The following is an 11,136-nucleotide window of genomic DNA, read 5'->3' on the forward strand; positions in this document are numbered from 1 at the left end:
GCATACGTCCATGTTTCAGACTTACCTGTGATATATCCAAACAATTGTATAGAACTTTTCATTCATAACTTATTTGAACTCAGAAAGAGAAATCTTCTAATATCTCAATTCTCACTTGGAGAAATGTGCAGAGATTTCTAGAAACGATGTTGCGCTGGATTCACTACTGTGTTATGCCCACTTTCTCTAAACTCAATCTTAGAACGTAGCAGCAGGACTGCTCTCTCTGGTTTATCTTCTCCCTTCCCCTCTGCTTTAGACTGGTGGACATGTAATGTAGCGCTTAGGAATGTTGACAATTCTGAGAATTTATCGTGCAGAACCCCAGCAAGAGTGAACAAAACAAACTGTGGGCCCCCTGTGCTGTGCTCTGGAGCCCGGGGCAGCATTTGCACTGAGGAACACTTCCCACTGGCTGCTCCTGGTCACTGACTGAGCACAGCAAGGAGACGAAGGGACACCTTGTCCTGGGAGACAGGGAACTCTTCTGATGGCAATTTTGGCCTGAAGACTGTCTGAGGCCTTGCCAAACCTTCCTTAGATGGTCGCGCAGTCTAGATCGCTTTCATCGGTCCTTTTTCTCTCTTTGACACTTCCTAAGGACTTATGCAATAGTCTGATAGCTCTCCCATACTTTGCTGGCTTCTTCTTCATTTTGTCACAAGCAATTCCACAAATAAAATCTTGTGTTTTTAATCCTGTTTTGGTGTCTGCTTCATGCAGCTCTTCAACTACCTCAGCTCTGAATTCAGATAAACTTGTTCAAATCTGGGCTCTGCCATTTACTGTTTACATGGCCTGTGTTAGTTACTTAACCATCTGTGTTCCACAGTTCAGTCATCCATGATATGGAAATAATAAGGGTTTTCTACTACATGGTGTTTTAAGGAATAAACAAATTCATATATAATATATATTTAACAGAAGTAAATTCTAGCTATCATCATACTATCATCTTTATAGCACTATTTTCTATATAGATATATGGTATTGTAGGTGATAAAATCCATTATGAACTGTTGAAGTTGTTTTTCAACACCTCCTGTAGGTACCTCCTGAATTCATGCCTGTAAAAAGAAAGATAAAAGTCATATATCTGAGAAACTTTAAGAGAAAAAGCAGAGAATGAGAGCACTATTTATGCTTTTCGTACATTGGTATCCCAGTAATTAACATACAAAAATTTCCTCATGCAAAATTTAAAAGATCCCATTTTGCTGTATTTAACCACCTGCCATGAATAACAAGAGACAATAAATTAAGGAGTCAGTGGGACAATACTGAAGGCTAGAGATAGCCTACATGTAAATGAGACATGATGGACAAGAGGAAACAAGAACCAGACATATAATGAACACTAGGGTGGGATTATGTTCATTGTTCATCTAAAAATATATCATACCTCATGTTTTTAAAGCATTTTCATAGAAGTGATCTTAAATAATTCTTGTAAATAAGTGAGAGGTAGTACGACAAATACTAAAATCTTATTTTGTATCAAGGTAATCAGATGAATGAGGCTATAATGACCTTGTAGAGGGCATTTTGCTTATTCTTTGTAGTTTAGTGAAATCTAAATCTAATCAGGAATTGGATAAGTTCAGTCATATTTGGACTTTCTAGATCCATCTATATCTTTTCAATACTGTATAAATTGGGTCTCACATGGAACTTCTGAGACTTTTCGAGGTGTTATGGAGCAGAAATCACTCTGGGCTTTGTCTACCAAACTAGACTCTGTAAGTGGAGTGTTTTCTTGGGCATTTGTTCAAAGCTATTTGATGTGATGACAAATGCTGTTTCCAAACAATCAGACAGATCGTATTCACTTAGCCTTTCTAAAATCTGTAGCTGTGTGGTCTATCCCATGGTTCTCACCAGGATTCTGTCCAAGAACAAGCAGTAAGTGAGCCGTATGGATATTAGCTTCCCTGGTGAGTGAAATTGTGTTTGATTACACAGCTGGGAGTTTCTAGAGTGGAAGGCCAGCACATATGTAACAGACGCAAACCCCTACTGGATCCCACTATACATACGCTTTGAAAGTGGGTGGTGATGGGGCTTTTATTTATATAAGGTAGGCATGCTTCCCTGGCCTTTGTGACTCCAGCAAAATTCATGCAAGACATTTGAAATAAACTTTGTGTTTTCTCTTTAATCTGTGGTAATTCATAGGAAAGTCTACTATTGTGTGGAAACATGCTCAAGTTTTCTAAATTCTCTGTCTCTGTATATATATATATATATATGGAATGAGGAGAAAGGTTTATGTTTTAGCAAGGGTTTAAAATAATATTTGTCCTTTCTTAAAAAATTATAGTATAACAGTTGTTAAAAATAGGACTTTCTGTCTCAGTTGAGGCTGAGATCCAAGAAAATGGGTGACAAGTAGCTCCACATTTCAAAGTGAGGCTCTAGATCATTTAATCAAAACTTGAAGATGTTTAAGAAAAGTTTTTGTGACCTACAGCCAAGCAATCATGTCTGGCCATATAAAGGTAGACTCTGAGGAATTTGCTGATGGTTCTACCATTTCTCCGTGGGAAGGGTGAGTCACGTTTTCTCCTACTTCAAGTCAGGGGGCCAGGGGGGCTTCAAGGACCACTTAGAAATATTTTCCTTTTTACAAATTTTTTATTGTTTTTATTCATTTCTTCTACTGTATGTTTCCATTTTAAGACTTTATTTTATCTTTATTTTTTTATTTTTTGTTTCAAAATATTAAGGTGGTACAATGTTTTTTTTTAATCTGTCACCATAATAGTGTTCATCGTACCTGATAGTTTTTACCCTTAATTCCCCTCTCACTCCCTCCTTCTTGGTTTCCATTGTCCTTTATATCTCTTTGTGCCCACGTGTGCCCATCTTTTAGTTCCTGATTGTTAGTGAATAATCTTGATGGGTGATGCCACAAGCCAAAGATGCATATTTCCAGTGGACCAAATGTAAGCCAACTGCTGAAGAAAGATATTCTCAAAACATCCAGGAGGGACTTTTCTCAAGATGTTCACCTGCAGGATAATGGAACACCAAAATGGGTAATAAGGGATCAAAGAAGTCAAAAGGGCCAACTGAAAGTGCCACTTAGAAAAGAGGACTGCTGGTGAGAGCCCACAGCATGTGAGGATGTACAGAAGCTTTTTAATTTGTTCGGGTCCCATTTATTTAGTTTTGTTGTTTCTGTGATTGCCTTTGGAGTCTTCTTCATAAATTCTTTGCGTAGGTCCATGTGTATAAGAATTTAGGTGTGAATTTACCCATCCCTCCTCTAACCCCCCACCTGCTTGATTTCTGATGAATGTTATTTCCATATATGCACATAGGTATTGATCAATTAGTCCCAATTTAATGGTGAGCACATGTGGTGTTTGTTTTTCCATTATTGTGATACTTCACTTAGAGGAATGGTTTCCCATTCCATTAATCTGGAATGGTCATCCAGATTAATATAAGAGGTATTAGATCACCATTTTTTAAATAGATGATTAGTACTCTATGGTATATACATATACCATATTTTATTAATCCACTTATGTATTTTTGGGCACTTGCATTGTTTCCACATATTTGCAATTGTGAATTGTGCCACTATAAAAATTCCAGTGCAGGTGTCTTTTTTATAAAATGTCTTTTTTTCCTTTGGGTAAGTATTCAGTAGTAGGATTATTGGATCAAATGATAGCTCTACTTTTAGTTCTTTGAGGTATCTCCATACTACTGTCCATAGAGGTTGTACTAGTTTGCAGTCCCACCAGCAATATATGAGTATTCCTATCTCTCTGCATCTATGCCAACATTTGTTGTTTGGGGACTTTTTGTTAAAAGCCATTCTCACTGGAATTAAGTGATATCTCATTGTGATTGAGATTTGCATTTCCCTGATGATTAGAGATGTTGAGCATACGAAAATTGGATAGCCACATGTAGAAGACTGAAACAGGACCCGCACCTCTCACCACTCACAAAAATCAACACATGATGGATAATAGACTTAAACCTAAGGCATAAAACCATAAAAATTCTAGAAAAAATGTTGGAAAAACTCTTATAGACATTGGCCTATGAAAAGAATTTATGAAGACCCCAAAGGCAATCACAGCGACAACAAAACTAGATAAATGGGACTTGATCAAATTAAAAAGCTCTGCACAGCCAAGGAAACAATCATCAGAGTGAATAGACAACCTACAGAATGGGAGAAAATATTTGCGTGCTATACATCAGATAAAGGGCTGATACCTAAAATCTATAAGGAACTCAAACAAATCAACAGGAAAAAAAATCAAATAACCCCATTTAAATGTGGACAAAAGACATGAACAGAAACTTTTTGAAGGAAGATAGACTAATGGCCAACAAACATATGAAAAATTGTTCAACATCTCCTTCATCTTATGAAAGCTTGTGACTAATCTAACTATAAAATCATAGGAAATAGAGTAATATAAACATTCCATGTTTGTTTGCTTTTTTATCAATCCATTCTTTCATTTATGTGTTCATTTGTCAAATCAACAATATCTAGAAAGAATAAGAACCAGAATTCTGAAGCCAGCTAAAACTCAATCTTTTACAAACCTCAAGGAATTGCAAAGATATTTTTTTAAAAAAGCCAAAGAGAAGGAAGCATGAAGGCTCTTTTGTCTACCGTTTCGTATTCTGTTGCATCGTATCTGGAACCTGCGCTTCCTATACCAACCATTTTTATGTAATGTGCACACAAGAAATATTACTTCCTGGGAAAACCATATGGATTAGTTACTCATAGATTGTTAAGAAATGCAAGGAAAACATTATTTAGCCTTAGCAGCTATGTTGGTGATGACATAAATGATCTAAAAATCTCAGTCTCTGAGTAGCATAGCATGCAGGGAGGTTGAAAAAAAAATCAAAACCAAGAAAAGAAAAAATAAAACAGCTCTAAGGGCAAACAGCCCAGCTTTCCTGTGGAAATGAAGACTTAGCCTTAGCAACTATTGATAAAATAACAAGGGATATTGCTCATATTTTAATCTTTTTCTATTTATGGTTAAATAGGGAAATTATAAAAGGTAAAGAATGAATACCTGAGAAAGAAACGGACAACATAGTTGCAACCATTTGTCTGTTTCCTGATTTTGTTGCTTGATTTTCCTTTAAATTTAAAGATGCACATTTTTTACTTTGGTCAGCCAGTTGCAGAAGAAGTTAATGAAGATTTAGCAATTTAGAGCAGAATGATGTTTCTTTGAGCTCACCGTACAGATGGCTAGGATTAGCAGATGACTGTTTTGTTCTTTTTCTTTCTGAAAGGTGCCAGATCCAACAGCCGATAGAAGTAAGAACTTTAGGTGACTGACTTGACCTGCCTCTTGGTTTCATTTTTCCTAGCAGAGGAAACTTCAGTGTATGTACACACACACACATACACACACACACACACACACACACACACACACAACCTAGTTTGTTAAAAATGCAATTTCCAGGGCCCCATCTTCAGAAATTTTGATTTAGTAACTCTTGGCAGCATCCAAGAATCTTCATTTTAATAAGGATCATAGGTGACTCTAATGCTAAAGAGCTGGGCCACACGTAAAACCGCTTTGATGAGTGTGTTTGCTGATCCCAATTCTGCAATTGAATCATTTCTCCCAAAGGACTGCTTTGGCTATACATTTATAGCCAGTTGGTTTGATAAGAACAGCTGAGGAGTTGTGAATAGCGCTTAATTGTCGGAGAGCTAATTAGCCTCTCAAAGGACAGAGATAATAAATTATGAATTGTAACTTATTTTAATAGTCACAGCTCAAGTGGACAGCACAATGAAGCATAAGCAGTTTAACTTGATTAACATACTTCAGAACCCATTAAATCTGTCATTTTTCTTTTCTATCCCATTCCTTCCTCCTTGATCTTCATTTTCTCTTTTCATGAATCTTTTCTTCTCTCTTTCAATAGATGATCTTTATGTGTCTCTTCATCATAATTTCTCTCATTTTATGTTGAACCTCCTGTACCTTTTTTTCTTTCACTTCCCATCAAGTTGTTATTTTTAATATTCCACTCAAATCTATTCCTTTTTCTCTTTTTCTTCCTCTTTTCTCTGTACAATAAGGTATCATTCTACCTTATATCTACATTGTTCACTGCAACAACTTCTTCCTGAGAGCATCCCAAGTGAGTAATACCACTCAGAATTACATTATTGATGATCGAATGAGGTAAGTTATATCAAAGGGCTTTGAAAATCAGTAATGACTTATTAAGCTAAAACATAAAGATTTATGTTGGTTTAAAAAAGAGCAAGAATCATGGTTGAGCTGTAATTCAAGATTGCCTTGACAGAGGGAAAAATGCACATGTAACAAGGGTGCAAGGAAGTGCGGCTCTCCATGTACCTCCTGGGAAACACACAGTCTTGTAGTTAACACACTTGCTTGGAGGGAGGAAGCAGTAGGCTAGGCAAACTCAGAGCTAAGTCCTGTGCTCTCTTACCATTGGTAGGGGTGAAGGGAAGGACCCATTAACACCGAAGGGAAATTAAGAAAATTCTGCCCCAGAGATTTCAAGAAAATTCCTAATCTTACATTTCTATATACTACTCTGTTCTATTTATTGCAACAATGTTGGTTTTTCAGGAGCTCTGACCATGACCTGCCTATAGTGGCCACAGACAAGATTTTTCTATCTTGCATTATTTGCTTACCCTAAATATGAAATAAAATGAAATAAAACAGGAATAAAGGCTTAATTATTTCCTCTATTTACCAATTTTCAGAACAATGAGTGGGTACTCTAGTAACCTCCAAAGATAATCCATAGGTTTTGAAATATCATTATGAATTTATTAAACATTATTCACTTGATGTAATTCTTTATATTGTAGTTATTATCATTTACTATAATTATCATTTGCATTTGATTATCATTTCCCATCTTTGGGCAGTGGGAGCTTGTCGTCAGGTTGGCTCCTGTGTCCTTTTGTCACAGTAGTCTCTGTTCTTTGTCACTTATACATTACCTGATTCAGCCTAAAATCAGTTAATTCTCCAAGGAGACTTGGTTCCTTTCCGTAAGGAAAGTACAATTAGAAATCCTACAATTTGGAAGTTGCCTGGTATCTTAGACTCTTGATTAGAATACTAAAACCAAAAACCAAACCAAAACAAAAAAACTGAGAGGAAAGAGCAGCATGATCAGATCACAGTAGTTTGTATAAATACTTTAGGAAAACAAGAATGCAGGAAACTTTAATAATTTTAAAAATTCCACTTGCAAGTTATCTTTAATCTTTTATTCTAACTTAACCTGTTTCCTCATAGTTTGATTTAATGGTTGTCTTCATTTTGTAGACACCTATGTATCTATTATATATTTTTCTTGTTATGTCCTCTAGGCATTAACTTTATTAACTGGGAAAAATAAAATTGCTACCATGAGTGACTTGAACAAACAGTCTCAATCACTTTTTTCTTCTTAGCTCATTTATCAGTATTCTGATCAATGTGGAGATGTATATTTAGGCTGAAGGTCTGGTTCATTAATCATCTACTACCATTGCCCCTCTTCTTAATTGTAAAGCTCTTGTTAATAAAACTGATGGGTAGAAAAAAAGCACCTAATGAGTCCTTCAATTTTGCAATAGTGTGTTAGACAGCCAAGAGGAATATAGACAATTATTATGTTTTAGAACCTGAAAGAAATTCCTATTTTCTATCTTAAAGATGAAGAAATAGGGACCCAAAGGGATTAGGTAAATTCCTAAATGCCACATGGTTGGTTTAAGTAAATGTTAAAAATGTGGCTTTCAACAAAATGCATTTTTCCCATTGTATATCAATGTTCTTATTACTTAGGGGAAATCAGATGAATATTCAACTTTATTTTACAATATGCTTAAGTATAAGGAAAATAAGTACCCAAATATTTATTTGAAATAAGTACACAATTATATATACATGAAAAAATATAGACTTTAAATTAATTATAGGGATTTCCATTGTGGAATGCCTTTCTGAGGAATGTTTAGGAAAGGGCAATATGTTTGAGAGAATGTTTATGTAATAGTAGAAAATGTGTCCATGCTCAAATGACAGTTTATAAGTCAATTTCTCACTTTTTGAAGGTTTATTCTAAATTATGTACCCTGTCTGCAGGTGATTTGTAAGTTTCCTTGTAGTATAATTTCATTTGGTGAACAAAATCCAAATTAAGAAAGTAAAAAATATAAAACATCCAAATCACAGGATATTTTAAAAGAATATTAGGTGTATCTTTTTCCAGGAACACAGAGTCCAGATTTCTATAGCAGAAAGCACACTGAGCATGTTAGAATGGCTTGTAATTTTCACAATGAGTGTCTCACTGCCAATAGCTATTTCTCTGATATTTAATAACATGATTCTGTCGTAAACATTTACTTAGACATGTCTTTATTATCCTTTTATTTACAGATAATATCACGATTACCCTTGTATTTTGTGGAATAAATAGTTATTAAGTAAATGATATATAAGACTGTGCCAAAAAATGCAGGAGATGCCATAGTAATAGAGCTCATGACCTAGAGGATAATTAAGAAGAAAAGCATAGTTATGAATAGAATAGAATATGAAACATTCAGTAGATTAAATGAGGCCTTACATTCTTTGTGTCAGGAAGTGAAGAGTCCATTTCTTTAATCTTTAAATGGAAACTGGCCCTCTGACTTTCTTTGACCAACAAAATGAGATGGAAGTGACATGGTGACACCTGCCTTAGTGCTCTTGGGCTTCCCTGAGGCTCTCATGTAAAGAAATTGGTATCAGCTATTGAAGGGTGAGATGCCACATAGCACAGAACCAAGATGTCCCTGCTGATAGCATAAACAAACTGCCAGCCATGAGTCAAATGAAGTACTATTGTAACAAACCCTAAAATATTAGGCATATGTTTGGAACCAGGTGGGCAGAGGCATTAAAAACAGCAAAGATGCCTCTAGGCAGAAAGCAAATGAAGAGAGCCACTTAACTACATACAGGGTCTATAGAAAAGAAAACCATTTTTGAGGGTAGAACCAAGAGTCCAAAGAAGGAACCAAGAACTGGAAGAACAATGGATTAGAGAACCATTTCTAGGGAGCAGATATGGGCCATGGTCAAGGAATAATCCCTGCCTCCAGAGTTAGGGCAACTGGAAACAAGTGATGGGCTGCATTTTAGAATTACTCTGAATCAGTAAATTCTATGTGTTTCCATTCTTTCTATTCTAGCATGTAGAATAACCTCACAGTTAGAAGTTGTGCTGTTGAGTTCTTTTGAGGTTTTTCTATATGCTTTCTATTGAGGTCTGTCGAGGTTACTCTGTTCTTATCTTACCAATGTATGGTGTGTGTGTGTGTGTGTGTGTGTGTGTGTGTGTTGGTACATCACTTTTCTTTACAGCTTATAGATCTCTGGGTGAGCTACAGAAACCAGATATTAGACTTTGAGCCCAGTGCTACCGATAGGTAAGATTTTTAGGGGTCTTGAGAAAGGATAATGTGATTTATGTGTGGGAAGATTATAAATAATTGTGACCAAGTATAAATTGTGTTAGATTTAATATGCATATAAATTCTTGGTAGTTTCTACGGTGAAGAAGTGGAATCTCTTTTACTGTGCTTTGAATGAAACCTGGCTTTGTGACTCACTTTGCCTAATAGAATGTAGCTGAAGTGATGTTACATAATTTCCGAAGTCTAGGCCTCAAGAAGTCTTACAGTTTCCTTCTTTGCCCTCTTGGAATGCTGCTCTGAGACCACCATATTAGTAAGTTGGTCTATCCAACAGGAAAATAGAAGAACGGGTTGAAGAAAACCCAAGCTCATCAGGCACAAGCTGCCACACTTGAGTGAGACCATCTGGGACCTTCCTGCTGAGCTGATCTACCTGAATGTAGACACATAAATGAGCTCGGGCAAAATCAGCGGAGGAACCTCCTAGCCAATCCTTAGACACATGAGAAATAATAATTGTCATCATTGTCATTCACTAAGGTGGAAGTCAAGGTTGCCACAAAGTCGTACTTAACCAGAAACAAAACACAATGTTTTATGAAGGAGGAGAAAAGATGCAATTATATAAGGAGAGACCACATTTAGTTTAGGAGACATGAAAATGTTCATGAAGAATGTGGTGTTTGAGATTTGTACTAAAATATGTGTCTGAAAGATAAAGGCCGTGCTGTAGGAGAACTTTAAAGCCAGGATGAGCATTCATATCTGACTGAGAAGACAATGGGAATCTAACTTGTTTGTTTAGGGAAGTGGTATAAACCCTCTGCAATGCCAGGTACCAGGAGAGGAATAAGAATTTTGAAGACACATCTTCAATGATTGTTGAATGAATGACAAGGATTTTTTTTCTAATCTTTCAGATGTTATAATCCAGTGAAATCTGAATTAATATCAGTGTATTTTACTGTAAGAAAGTTTCAGAATGCATCAGGAAATACCACTTCATCAAAGGGCCTGAGAATAGAAGTGAATAAAGTGTCTTAAAATTGAATACAGTGTTGAATCTATTGGCATTCTGCAAACCTGCAGTTATACATTCTGAATAGATAAACAAGATGACCTTTCTGGCAAAATGTGCCACTATTTTATGCATGATCACAGAGTACTTTATGACACACAGCCTACATGTGGAAAACATTTGCCCTCTTTGGTCATTTGGATTAATTTGTACCACAAATGCATCTTTCACTACCCTCGTCTCAGATTCATGAGTTTGATGTATAGCACTGTTTAGGTCTTTATTTTTCCTCTTAACTTTCCCTGAAGGAGTCTTCCAGTGTGACCACACTGATTGATGACCACCTTCCCAGTGACTAACCTCACAGAGTGTGTATGTGGACAGCTTTATGGCTCATGGAACTCTGGGAACATTTCCAACCACTTTCATTTTGTTTCCCTTGTCTTTTGCTGTCTTTTGAAGAGAGAAGTTTGGGCTCACTTTCTTACTTTATTTGACGTTGTCTCATAGAGAACAACTCTTGTGTCTTGATTTCAGATTCTACATCTCTGTCTGAGAGTTTCACTGTGCCTTTTGGTAGGCACTTTGCATGAGCTCATGCGTGCTGTTATCTATTACTGGTTGTGTCTCCTGCCTCTGGCTCTGAGTCACTGTCTTAGCT

The sequence above is a fragment of the Lemur catta genome, chromosome 12 (genome assembly GCF_020740605.2).
Source record: "Lemur catta isolate mLemCat1 chromosome 12, mLemCat1.pri, whole genome shotgun sequence".
Taxonomy (NCBI): Eukaryota; Metazoa; Chordata; class Mammalia; order Primates; family Lemuridae; genus Lemur; species Lemur catta.